General features: G+C 35.1%; 1 protein-coding gene across 3 annotated transcripts in view; it reads left to right on the top strand.

The window, feature by feature from the left end:
- The window catches only part of NAALADL2 (N-acetylated alpha-linked acidic dipeptidase like 2), a 1,226,521-nt gene that overhangs the window by 1,003,062 nt on the left and 209,269 nt on the right, over nucleotides 1-14,190 (top strand). The window lies entirely within an intron of this gene.

The following is a 14,190-nucleotide window of genomic DNA, read 5'->3' on the forward strand; positions in this document are numbered from 1 at the left end:
AGAACAGAAGTTTTTTCTTGCATCTGCTTCCGCTCAATTGCTTTCAGCTCAAAACAACCCTTATGTCAAAATAACATATTTGGGGGTGGCAGCTCTGAACCCCCTCATAGTCATTCAAGATCTATTTGTTAATCATCTTCTATGTACCAGCCACATTATATAAGATCTAGGCGCTTAAGAAGTATGCTTCTCAGTGTAAAAATAAAGATGTGAACAGGAAATTATCAAATTAGAATGAGTACTATGCAGAAAACTGAAGCAAGAGGACATGATAGAGAGTGGCTGGTTGACTACTTCATGTTGGATAATCAAAGAAGTCATCTGAAGAGAGACAATATTAAAATTAAGGAGCGGGCCTTAGCAAAGACCAAGGGGTAAGAATTCCAAGTGATGAAATCAAGGAGCCCTTAATACGGGATGTTAAGGGTTGTGGGAGAGTGTGGTGAAAGAGGAGAGTGAGGAAGTAGCCAGGAACCAGATCAGGATGGGCTTTGCAAACCAGGGTTAGTGCTTGGGTTTTATTTTGAGTGCAATGAGAAGCTCTGGAAAGTTTACAGTAGGAGGGGGGAATCATGGTAGGTTTTACATTTTAAAGCTGAGTCTAGCACAACTATTTTTTCCAAAGCAGTTTTCATTGTGCTAGCCTTTATGGTCATCATGTTTAATGGTCATGTAATATATCACACGGTGTAACTTAAACATTTACCTTTGGGATATTTAGGATACTCCGAATATTCCTTACTTATATATTCAAAAATCATAATTTATTATAATATAAATAATGACATAGTGCATATCTTTACGTAGTTTCATCTTCTGTTAGGTGGGTTACATGGAATAGATATTCAGAAACAATATAATTTGACAAAAGAATAGGAATATATTCTTTTCCAGTACTTACTACATCCTGCTAATTGACTTTCTAAAAGACTAGTACCAATTTGTGTTTTCACTGATGACATAGGAGAATATAGTTGTCTGTAGGCTTATAAACTTTCCAAATATTTTGTTTAAATTACGTTAATTTAATAAGCAAAAACCCAAAATGATTGCATATACTATATACTTTGCATAAGAGAAAAAACTACTTAAATTAAAAAATTAAATAGCAAACCCCTCTATATAAACTATAACTTATCTCAGTTTAAACTTATACAGTTTACTGCTATCAATTGTTATTTACCTTATGTTAAATCTGCTGTCCTGCTCTAATTCGGACACACCATTCTGCTTTTGCCTGAAGGGACACTTATATTTTGTCGGCGTATGGCAGTTGCCACCCCATGGACCCATGCACATATGGGTTGAACCTAAACACTGAGCAGCAGAAGGCAATGGTAAACCATTGCTGCATTTTCTTATTCTCTTTATTTTCCTTTTGTTTTATCTTGAAAACTTCTAATGAGACAATCCAAGTGAAACATGAGATAGTTCCTGAAAGATAAGACTCCCAGGTGAGAAAGCAATCTATTACTGGGGAAGAACAGAGAATAAGTCCAAATAACATCATTGCTAATGAGGCAACTAGACCAAAGCCGGAAGGATGTCTAGTGGCTGATGTGCAAAGCCAAAAGGAAAGTACTATGCTGTGCAATACATACAATCAGAACATGGAATGTTAAATGCTTGAACCAAGGTAAACTTGTAAAGCAAGAAATGGAGTGTCTAAATATTGCAAACTAAAATGGATTGGAATGGGACATTTACAATCAGGCAGCTTCAAAGTGTTCTATTCTGGAAGTGACAAACTCAGAAGAAACGGATTGGCTTTCATATCTACGCAATACATAATGCAGGCTGTTGAGAACTACAATGCACGGTCTGACTGAATAATATCAATCAAACTTCTAGGTAAACCTCTTAACGTAACGATCATTCAAGCCTGTGCTCCAACTAGAGAGGCTGAAGAAGATGAACCTGAAAGCTTTATGAAATTATCCAAGAAGAAACTGATCACACACCAACACAACACATGCTGGTCAACATAGGTGACTGGACCGCAAAAGCAGACAATAAAGCAAAATCAAATGTTGTTGGAAACTCTAGACTTGGGGTCAGAAATGAAGCAGGAAACTGGCTCATGGATTTCTGTGAAGCCCACAACTTGTCTATCACAAAACGTTTCAGACAACTGGACAGATGACTGGATACATGGTCATCACCAGAGGGCCAACATAGGAAACATATAGACTATGTAAGTGGAAGCAGGAGGTGTGGGAGCTGTATTCTCTCTGCTAAAACAAGAACAGTCACAGACTGTGGTACTGACCATGAGCTGTTAAGGTCAAATATTAGAGTAAAACTGAAGAAAAGCAGTAAAAGAATCTTAGTGCTAAATATAATGTAAATAGCATTCCTGGTGGATTTAAAGTCCCCATGTAAAAAAAAAGAAACTAGATATGCGCTGTTAAACTTCATTGACTGAGAACCAGAAGAACTGTGGCCTGAAATTAGAAATATTATTAGGGCAGAATATGAAAAGACAGTGTCAGAAGTAAAAAGAAAAGAAAAAAATCAAGATGGATGACGGAAAAAACACTAAAAATTGTTAAACACAGGCAAGAGGTGAAAGTTAAATGAGACAGAAGCAGGGTTAGAATCCTGAACACAGTTTTTCAATGACTACCACATAGAGGTAAAGAGAACTAATGCAATAGTCAGTGGAAGGAGATAGACGAGAACAAAAAAAAAGGAAAAAACAGGAGATCTCTATCAGCAGATTCAAGAAATAAAAGGGAACTTAAACCTAGACTATGAATGCTGTATGACCCACGAGGAAGCACATGTATCTGACCAGGAGAAAATAAAGGGGAGGTGGAAACAGAATACTCAAAACCTATACAAACATAGCAAAAGGATGACAACTACCTTGGACAAAGACACCTCTGAGAAAGAACTAGCAATTTGGAAGTCAAAGTGAAAGTTGCCCTGAAAGTATTGGGAAGAACTAATTCACCAGGGGTAAATAGGCTACCAATAGAATTATTTCAAGCCTGAGACTGAATCTGTCAAAATCCTAACAAGAATACGTTAGCAAATATGGAAAATAAAACAATGGCCTACAGACTAGAAACATTCAATATTCATCCTAACCTTCAAGAAAGGAGATGCCAAGGAGTGCAGTAACTATAGAACCTTTGTTTTCATTTCCAGCACAAAGAAAGTCATCTTCAAGGTGATGTAACAAAGCCTTCTACCCTACATGGAGCAAGGGATGCCAGATGTTCAAGCTGGATTCAGAAAAGGAAGATGCACTCAATATCTCACTGTGAACATACATTGGATACTAGAGTGCTCCAAAGAAATTCAGAAGAATGTCAATCTATGTTCACAGACTACAATAAAGCCTTTGACAGCATGGATCCTGAAAATTATGGGTTTCTATGAAAGAAATGGGTGTGTTTCAGCACTTGATTGTCCTGATGCATAACCTGTATTATGGACATGAAGCCACTGTACAAACAGGGCATGGAAAGACAGAATGGTTTTCTATAAGCAAAGGTGTCAGACAAGTGCCATCGTATCTCCCTATTTGTTTAATCTGTATGCAGAGCATATCATACCAAAAACCTGGGTAGACTCACAGGAAGGAGGAGTGAAAATTGGTGGAAGAAATATCAATAAGATATGCGAACACCATTTTACTGGCAGGAAGGAACAATGATTTGAAATGACTTCTGATGAAAGTGAATGAAGGAAGTGCAAAGCAGGACTGCATTTGAACATTGCAGTAGGAAGACAAAAATCGTGACTACAGAAGAAACCTACAATTTTAACCTAGGAATGAAGGTTAATGAAAATTGTTAAAGATTTTGCTTACCTTGGTTCAGTCATCAATTCGAATGGAGACTGCAGCCAATAACTCAAGAGAAGGCTGAGACTCAGAAGGGCAGTGGTGAAAGAAAAGATCACCAACAGCAAAGACATGGCATTAGAGACCAAGGCTCATCCATAGCCTTGTATCCTCAATTACTATGTACAGATGTAAAAGTTGGAGAGCAGTGAAGGCTGATAGGAAACGTAAATTATTAATTTGAAATACGGTGTTGGAGAAGTGCTCAATGGAGATCCTGGACCACTAGAAAGACGAACAAGTGGGTCTTAGAACAAATTAAGCCTGAAACATTGCTAGAAGGCAAAAATGACAAAACTGAAGCTGTCCTACTTTGGGAACTTCATGAAAAGGCAGTTTCCTTTGGAAAAGACAGTAATTCTGGGAAATGCAGAAGGCAGCAGGAAAAGAGGAAGACCAAATATGAGATGAACTGACTCCACAAGTAAGCCATAGGCGTGAGTCCACAGGAGCGGAGCAGGGCTGTAGAGGACAGGATATTGTGACGTCACTCATTCACAGGGCTGCCAGGACTCATAGTCGATTCGATGGCACATAACACACACATGCTGCTTTTAGATTTTAAGAAGCAGACTGAAATTCTGTGATGCATATCTATATAAGCCTTTTCCAGATTTTCTTAAGAGCCTTACAAGCAATACAGTTTGGCATGAAGTTAGTCACTTTAGGGATAGAAGCTTTCAAATACTTTCTAACTCTAGCGCCTGTGAGCCCAGAGCCCATCTGTTGGTGAGTTCTAATGTTTATTTTTTTATTTTATTTTTTTAAGTTGTTTCATGTCAGAACACGGAAATAATACACTAATGTTTGGCTTCATGTATTTGAGACAGAAACCCAACTTAATTGACCGAGTGATCATGTTAGTAATTTGTCCACCACAATGCTCAGCTATCAGAAAAGAATCTTCTAGCCAGCGGCATCTGTTGTTGAAAACTCACTACCTCTCTTTCAAATAGCACTAGGTACATATTATTGCATTATTTGCTAACCTCTGTGCTGTTGCCAAAAATTTCTTACAATAGACTCTACTGAACTCTACTGATTATGTTATCTTCCAAAAGTACTTTTTAGATCAATGTACTGTACCCTTTAAAGCACCCTTTGAACAATATTTTCTTTCTATTATCTAAGCATTTTGTATGGGGAAGATTTCCTACCCAACCTTATCACAAACTTTTTGAATTTATAAATTATGTATTTTGTTCATAATTTGTGTTCTCTAGAAGATGCCACACTTAGTAGCTTTTCAGCAAATAGTTGTTGATTGTGCAATGGTTATAAAATATGATAAATTATATATTATTAACTTCTTTGATTACTTAATGGCATTCATATCATAGACAACCCTGAGAGATTAAGACTAATCATTGTCATTGTTTGAGAGACGAGTATCTCCTTGCCCTATTATTACTGTCATGCTAGGTTTATGGCTTCTGAGCTCCAGGATGCTTAATGGATATTTTCTTGAATGTTTGAGATCTAAATTTAATTGACTTTTGGGAAAAAAAAATCTCTCAATTTTATGTTTAAATTTAACTTCTGAGCAATCATCTTAAAGGATAGTTTTCTTGATGCAACCAAGGCAGGGGGCAGTGGACTCCAGAGCTCTGAACACTGGCTGAGGTTAGCCAATCACCTTGGCTTTTAATAATGTGACCAGCATAGTACATAATAAGAGTAGATAGTGATAGCAATTCATCTCCTGCTTCCTTCTTGACAAATATTTACAATAAATAAATAAATGAATAAATAAATAAATAAAGTTAATTAATTTCAACTAGGGGAGACAATTTTGAAACAGCAACTGAGGAAAAAATATCTTTTGACAAGCCCTGAAGGCACAAAAAGATAAAAATAGGAGTCAGGTCTACTAGCGAGTCTGTTACTTATTATTTACATGATTGCTGGCAATTGCTTATCTATCTATAGCTCAATTTTGTCATCAGTCAGATGGCTGCAACACCCCAATTACCTCAAAGTGCTATGAAAATATAAGAAGAGTACTTAGGTAAAAATTCTGTACAATGTTTAAAGCACTTAGAAGAATAAGGTAACATACTTTTAAAAACCTAGCTTTCAGAACCAATAGTTTAAAAAAAGAATGTTTTTTTCAAATTTTAAATGACAGAAATGGTACTGCATGTGGAATGCTATTTTTTGTTTCTATATGGATCCAATAATAAACACATTTTTGCGAAAAACCTCTTGGTTTTATGAACTTTAAGAACTATCTTGTGAATTTTTTCTATATTTTAAAAATCTGTTTTTGTAATAGTAGCAATTCCTTTTAGTCCTCTAATCTCTTACTCCATACTTAAGTGTGCACTAGTTTTTTAACCCCACCCCAAGCCGACTGAATCAGCAGTTTGAGGATGGGACCCAGCAATCTGTGTTGTAACAAGCCCTCCAGATGATCTTAGCATGAGGAAGTCTGAGAAATGAATTATAAGTAAGGGGCAAAAGACGGTGAAAATAGAGAATCACAATAAACATCTGATGTGAGCAACTGGATGAATGGCGGGACCGTTTTTTGGAGATAAGAACACTAGGACAAAGAGCTGATTTGAGAGAAGAAATCAATAATTTATTATTTTGATTATCTTTATTTAAAATGTAATTGTAGTAAAATATACATAACATTTTCCATCTTAATTACTTTTAAGTGTATAGTTCAATAGTGTTAAGTAGATTCATATTGTTGTGCAACAATTCTCCAGAACTTTTTCATCTTGCAAAACTGAATCCATTAAACAACGCCTCAGTTTTCCCCTCCACCTAGCTAGCCTCTGGCAACCACAATTCTACTTTCCATCTCTGAATTTGACTTCTCTAGATACTTCATTGTATTAATCTGGATGGGCTGCTATAACACAATATTGTAGACCAGATGGCTTAAACAACAGACATGTATTTGTCACAATTCTGGAGGCTGGGAAGTCCAGAATCCAAGTGCTGGATCTTTTTTTTTTCTTTTTTTTTAAATTAAAGTTTATTGGGGTGACAATTGTTAGTAAAGTTACATAGATGTCAGGTGTACAATTCTGTATTACATCATCTATAAATCACATTGTGTGTTCACACCCAGAGTCAGTTCTCTTTCTATCACCATATATTTGATCCCCTTCACCCTCATCTACCACCTCCCTCCCCCCCTTACCCTCTGGTAACCACCAAACTATTGTCTGTGGCTATGAGTTTTTGTTTCTCATTTGTTTGTCTTGTCTTTTGTTGTTTTCGGTTTGTATACCACATATCAGTGAAATCATATGGTTCTCTAATTTTTCTGTCTCACTTTATTTCGCTTAGCATTATAATCTCAAAATCTGTCCATGTTGTCACAAATGATCCTATTTCATCTTTTCTTACTGCCGAATAGTATTCTATTGTATATATATATACCACAACTTCTTTATCCATTCATCTATCGAAGGACATTTTGGTTATTTCCATGTCTTGGCCATCATAAATAAAGCTGCAATGAACATTGGAGCACACATGTCTTTATGGATAAATGTTTTCAGATTTTTTGGGTAGATACCCAGGAGAGGGATTGCTGAGTCATATGGTAATTCTATTCGTAATTTTTTGAGGAGCTACCACACTGCCTTCCATAGAGGCTGCACCGGTCTGCATTCCCACCAACAGTATGAGGGTTCCTTTTTCTTCACAGCCTCTCCAACACTTGTTACTATTTGTCTTGTTGATGATAGCCATTCTAACTGGGATGAGGTGATATCTCATTGTGGTTTTTATTTGATGAGAAGTCTCTTTTTCTCTTGCAGACAGTGGCCTTCTTTCTGTGTCATTACATGGTAGAGAGAGAGAACTCTGGTGCCTCTTCCTCTTCTCCCAGGGGTACCAGCCCTATGGACCCCACTTTTAGGACTGCATTTAACTCTTATCATTTCTTCACAGGCCCTACCTTCAAATAAAATCTATTGGGGGTTAGAGCTTCAACTTATGAATTTGAAGGGAATATAAGCTAGTCCATTACACTCGTATAAGTGGAATCATACAGTATTTGTCATTTTGTGACTGGCTTATTTTATTTAGTGTAATGTAGAATTTAATATTTGATGAGTTAACTCTAAAGTACCAATTTTATATCCGAGAAAGATGGCAAGCTGACAGATGGCAGGAGGATGTGTTAAATGGTCACTGATATGCTTTTTGTGTCTATCTGCAAAATATCAAATCCAACACAAAGTGTCATTTCAGAGTAGTCTCCATTTCAAAGTGATCTGAGTTCCAGATGTGGGAAGAGGGAATTTCCAAGGTCAATTTTGAAAGCTGATTTCTTTGGAATCCTAGCATTGGGGTTAAAGAATTGAGACTACTGGAAGATAAACCATGATCCACATTTTGGCCTTGTCACTATCTGAGTAACTGGAGATGATTTGCTTAATTTCTCTTAGCATTGGTGGCTTTAAAACAGCTTAGGGATAATGATTTCCTCCTCAAAGTGTTGTTATAAAGATAAAATAGGATATTATATATGAAAACAACTGGCATATAGTAGATATGTAATACACATTAGTTAAATATGAACTTTTATATAAATATGTATTATATATATATATTTTTAAATATTAGATCACTACTGATTTGCTCTACTATTACTTTGTTATCATTAGTTATACTACTTTAATGTATTTTTCTTCTGGTTTCACATCATAGATTTATCTTGCTCCCATTTATATTTTAATAAAAATTTCATGAGTTTATATAGGTTGTATACAATAACAACTTTATAATTGCATAGTGTTAAGAATTAGATTTTTAAGAAAATTGTAATTTTATTAAGGGGAATTTTAAGAAAAAGAAAATAGCTTAAAATTCCTTGATATTGAATGAAAAATATGTGATGATATCCTATCATTTCTCAGGTGTAGATAATCATCTTTTACATAGCCTTTCCCCAACACAGGAAAAATGAAAGCCTTTATTTTGGTAGGAAATAAAAAAGGAATACATATTAAAATATTTAATGTTTGTATAACATTTTAAAATATTCTCTTAATGCACTTATCAAAAGGATTGAAAGAAGAGAAATACTATTCTGTCACATAAACTACCTCATAAAATCCAAAGAGGTTAACATAATAGAGGGGGAAATGTATATAAAGAAACTCCTTTAAAAACGAGTCCATTAGGATAAAGATTTGGCTTTCTAAATATGAGCATTTGACACCTTAGAAGGCAGGAAAAAATAGTTTTAAGTAAATTTGGTAGGAAGACCTTGCCAAAAATGTAGGAGGGATGTGAGTGTATGTGAGTGTGTGTGTGTGTGCGTGTGTGTGTCCATTACTTTAGTAGTAACAACAATTCGTATTAGTCAGCTATGTACTAAGTACTTGTGATGGACTTGGTGCTGAGGGCTTTGCATGCATTGTTTAACTTACTCCTTTCAATCGCTTAATTTTGTACACATATTTCTTTTTACATTGAGAAATTCAAGGCTTCAGGAAGTTAAATAATCGCCCTAAAGTCATATTGCTGAAAAGAAACGTCATTGCTTTTTAAGGGAGAAAGCAACATCATCTAACTCATCTTCAGTCTGTTTGTGGGCCATGCTTTGATTATTCTTTAATATTTATCTCAAGTACCTACTTATCACAATCTACTTTGAGATGCCAGTACACACTTACTGACTTCCTACAGGGGCCTAAAGGGATGCATAGCTTACATGAAAGCAGATTTGCTCAGCAAGGAATTAAGAAAGGGAATTATTTCTAGAATAGTTATGACTCATCGAATTACCTGTAGTCATCCTCAAACTTCCTGCATCATCTTTGGTGTTCTGAGTCCAGTAATTTTCAGGTCTAAACCTAGATAAAGCCAGATGATATTTATGTAGCTTTTCTTCTCTCCCTTACCATTTCCTCTCATTGAGAAAAACAAAACAAAAACTAAATGAAAACAAAAACAACAACAACAAAAACTTGGTTCCATTGGATTGACTTCATTTTTATAAACTTTTATAGTACCTATTTTACTGTGATGATCATGATGGGGGCGATAAGAAGATGGACAAAACACATTCTCTTCCCTTGCAAAACACATAGGAGATGCAGAAAAAATATAAAGGAGAATTAAGTTAAAACAAATGCTATGAGTAAGACTTCTGGTACTTTCTGACTAAAATAATGGTCTTAGGTCTGGTACAAGAAATCTAATGTGAGGATTGTCACCTGGGTGTGAGGCATGAGTAGCGTCTGGGTCTCCTATGCACTGTGCTCCTTAGATACAATAGTGGCCTACTAGTAAACTCTGATGAATTCATTCTAGCAAAGGTAGCCCTAGGCTGGCAGGGCTTTAAGGTTGTGCGATGGTGCTGTCATCTGTCAGAGTTAGACATAGTACTGCTGATGGTGTTATATCCTCTGCCTGATTTCTCACTCTCAGCATTAAACTTGCTTGAAATGGTAATGTGTGATCTTATGCCATCCACATCTTTTTTTCCTCCTGCTTGCCAAGTCTGCATTTTTCAGCTTTTTCTCCCTCTGCCCTCCTGAAATTAAATGAATTACCTTTATAAAGTCTGAGTTTCCCCCACCTGATTTACAACTGCCCTATAGCTCTGGTCATAGAGAGGACAGTAAACTTTTGCCTGCTATCTACTGAATGATGCTAAATATATGCAAATTAACTCCAATTGTTTCCATGCTCATGGCTTTACTTTTTTTGAAATGTCTGATTTTTTTTTTTTTTTTTTTTTTTTTAGGGAAGTTACTAAACTGTTTCATCTACAGAAGATTCTGTTTAAATATTTCATTAAAAATATTTGCAGCCTGAGAAAGTTAACGTTGAATTGAAAACCAGTTTGGTTTTCAGTTAATTTTTTTAATGCCTGGCAGCTGGAATACAACGCTGAAATGCTGACACTGTATTATTTAAAATAGCATTGCCTGTGAGGCTAGGGGAAGCTATTTAAGACAAACTTCAAAAAAACTGCTGAAATAATAGCTGAAGTTATGTTATGTCAGCCAATTCCTCAGCATGGAACAGCATTGTGAAGCCAGAGTTGTTATCCTTCATTGAGACATAAAATCTATATCTTGATCCTGTGGTATAGGAATTGTACCCAGGGGCAGTGTGCTTTCATCCAGTGTGTTGACCGAAGGTCAGTTTGGATGGTTCTGCTTTACCTTTTCAATATGCTCACAGTTACACATTTTGATATAATCAGAGTACAGTTTTTGGAAGGGCTCTGTGGTTCTCCTTCTATATATACAGTTTGCATTTCAGGAGGACACAGATTGAGCTTTTGGAATGACCAACAGCAAACCTGTTAAAGAAGTGCCAAAATGGCAAAGGGATCTATGGAGTCTTTTTATCTCATAAATTATTTTGAAGTCACAATTTCCCTTAAATTAAAAGGTAATTTTAATTTAATTGATTATTCAGCAGGCTACTGGCTCTGTCTACACAAACTGAGAAGTCTGTTCCTCATTTCCTTAGTTGCCTGTGGGAACATGGTGGGGGAGGGAATCTTCAGACCAGGAGTGAAGGTGGTCAGGGGTGTGGAGGCCAACAATGTAACAATTAAGTTAAAAATCCCTGCCTGTCATTCCATTGGCTATGGTTATATCTCCCAAGATAACAAAGCTTTTCATGTGCAAAATGGAATAACAATACTTATTTTACCCATCTGACAGGGTTGTGTCATGACCCATTATGATATCTGTAAGTGGTATATCCTTATGTAAGTGTCTATTCTGTCTTTAGTGAGTTGGCCCATAGTTAGCATATTTTGTTAGCAATTTGATATGTGCCTAGGAAATGCACACAAAATCCATGTAAACAAGAATGGCCCTAAAAGATATAAAAAGAAATGGATTTTTGTTTTATGTTTTCCCCACCACCTCTTGCCTCTCTGTTCTCTTTCAGTATCCTCTTCATTATTTGGGGAGCCTACTTCAGTGACCTTTACCCCACCAGGGCCTCAAGCTGTTGTATCCATTCCCAAATCTTCTAGAAGAGAATCTATTATCCCCTTATAAACTAAAGAGGGGTTACTTTCATCTGTTCCCTACTCAATGGTATATACATTTTTGATGATCCTAAATTGACCTTCTTAGATTAAATGGCTGTGGGTAATTCAACTCTAAATACCCTATTTGTCTACTCTTGGGCATTTTGTAAAATGTTAACACTTCTGAAACTGAGAAGTATCTGTTATATTCTTTCCTACCATCCAACAAATGCTGCTTTTAAATTTATGCTACACCTATGATCAAGGGAGTCTTGGAATTGGGAACACAGAACATAAAGTTCAGAGGAGATTTTTAAAATGTAATGTTGATATTTGGAAAGTGATTCAGTCACATATTTAAATTCCAAAAGTAACGGACAAGTAGACAATGAAATGTCTTCCTTCTAAGCTTGTTCTTCCTACTAGGCAAATAGCATTTGCATATATTATAGCCCATATCCTTTTCTATTTTTTAAAACACAAATAACACCTTATAGAATCTTTCTACATGTTATTTTTTCATGTAAAATGTATCTTAGAAATTGTTTATTATCAGTGCATAAAAATTATCATTCTTTTTAAAGACTGAATATTCCATTTTATGGATATACTATAATTTATTTAACCTTCAGAGAATGGGTACCAGTTTTTTTTCTGTTTGTTTTTTTCCCCCTCAGCTATATATGAAGCACCAGAATTACCACATCCACAAAGCAGTCTATAATAAAACTGGCCAAAGGTTTTGTAAAGCAAATACAAAAAGACATTTCTATGTATTTTATGCATACAAGTAATTTATAATTATTTTTTTCTGTGAAATGCCCGTTCATATTCATTGACTGTTTTCTATTGGCTTGTTGGTCTTTTATATATTAGAGAAACTAGCCATTTGTCTGTGAAATAAGTTATAACTATTTTCCCCAGGTTTTTAATTATCCTTGTGAATTGTAATTTTTGTCATCCAGAAAAATTCTAATATTATGTAGTTGGACTAATTAATCTTTTTCGTCTTTTGGATTTGTTATCATACTCAAAACTGTCTTTCCATTTTCAGATTATTAAAATTACCTTCCATTGTTTCCTCCATATTTTTATGATTTAGATTTTTGCTTTTAAAAGATTGATTCATTGGAATTTATTGTGGTATAGGATACCATCAGGTGGATACTTTTTTATTATGTTAGTGGAGGTTTTTATTTAAACCCCACTGTTTGGTTGAAATGTTAATATTTTTAAAGGTTTAAAATAAGACATCTATTTTTATTGTTGAACAAAGTCTTACATGAAGAGAAATTAAAAAGAAATAGGTCCTCTGCCATCATGTGCCTATTGTTCAGAACCTTAAATTGGTCAGGAAGAGGAAGGAAAAATGAACTAGAGTTGTTATTGTTGTTGTTGGTGGTGGTGATGATGGTGGTGGTGGGTGATATCAGAAGTTAGAACAAAAACAAGGGCAAATGTTTTCATTCCTCTCCATGTTTACCCTCATAGAATGATCTTTAAAGCATTCATTAGTGTTTAAATACAGTTTAACTTGAAGTGTTTCAATTATGAAGTAATATATCTCTACATTCTAGAACAAGACTGAAGTTTTAAAAATTAAAGAATGAGAACAGAATTAGGGTGTTTTTCAATTTGGCAATTCTATTTGCATATACTAGAGAATAACAATTCTACACTATTTAAAGCAGAACATACTTGGTAAACACTTTGTAAGTAGGTTATTAAACCTTTGCAGAAATTTTGAGATATTTCAGATTTTAAAAATCTCATTTTAAAATAATATACAATTTTCATTATAAAATAAGATAAAAACTGGCTTTCTCCCCTACTCAAGTTAATCTTTCATAAAGACATTCCAAGATACATATTGATTTTTTTTTTAATTTTTACTATTTTGAAAGTATATTTTATGTATAAGAAATTCATTATCAGATGCTAGTGTTAAGGATAAGTTAAAAATATTCTAGATTGAATATTAAAGAAAGTATAGTAGTCTCCCCTTATCTGCGGAGGATACATTCCAAGACCCCTAGTGGATGCCTGGTACCACGGATAAGTACCGAACCCTATATATACTATGTAGTTTTCTATACAAACGAGGTCGAACAACTACTTTTGCAAACTTCCCGCCATGTATTTACATGATGGGAAATTCGCAAACTTAATTATCTGACCTCGTACATAACTTTTCTCTGAAAGGAAGCACTTTATGGCTTCTCTTTGGCATATATGAATTTCCACAATTGCTATCCTTATTCTTTGGGGCCATTCTTAAGTAAAATAAGGGTTACTTGAACATAAGCACTGTGATATGGCAACACTGGATATAGTAACCATGCCAGCTACTGAGTGACTAACT

This window comes from Rhinolophus sinicus, chromosome 17 (genome assembly GCF_057876585.1).
Source record: "Rhinolophus sinicus isolate RSI-liver-muscle chromosome 17, RSI-T2T, whole genome shotgun sequence".
Lineage (NCBI taxonomy): Eukaryota > Metazoa > Chordata > Mammalia > Chiroptera > Rhinolophidae > Rhinolophus > Rhinolophus sinicus.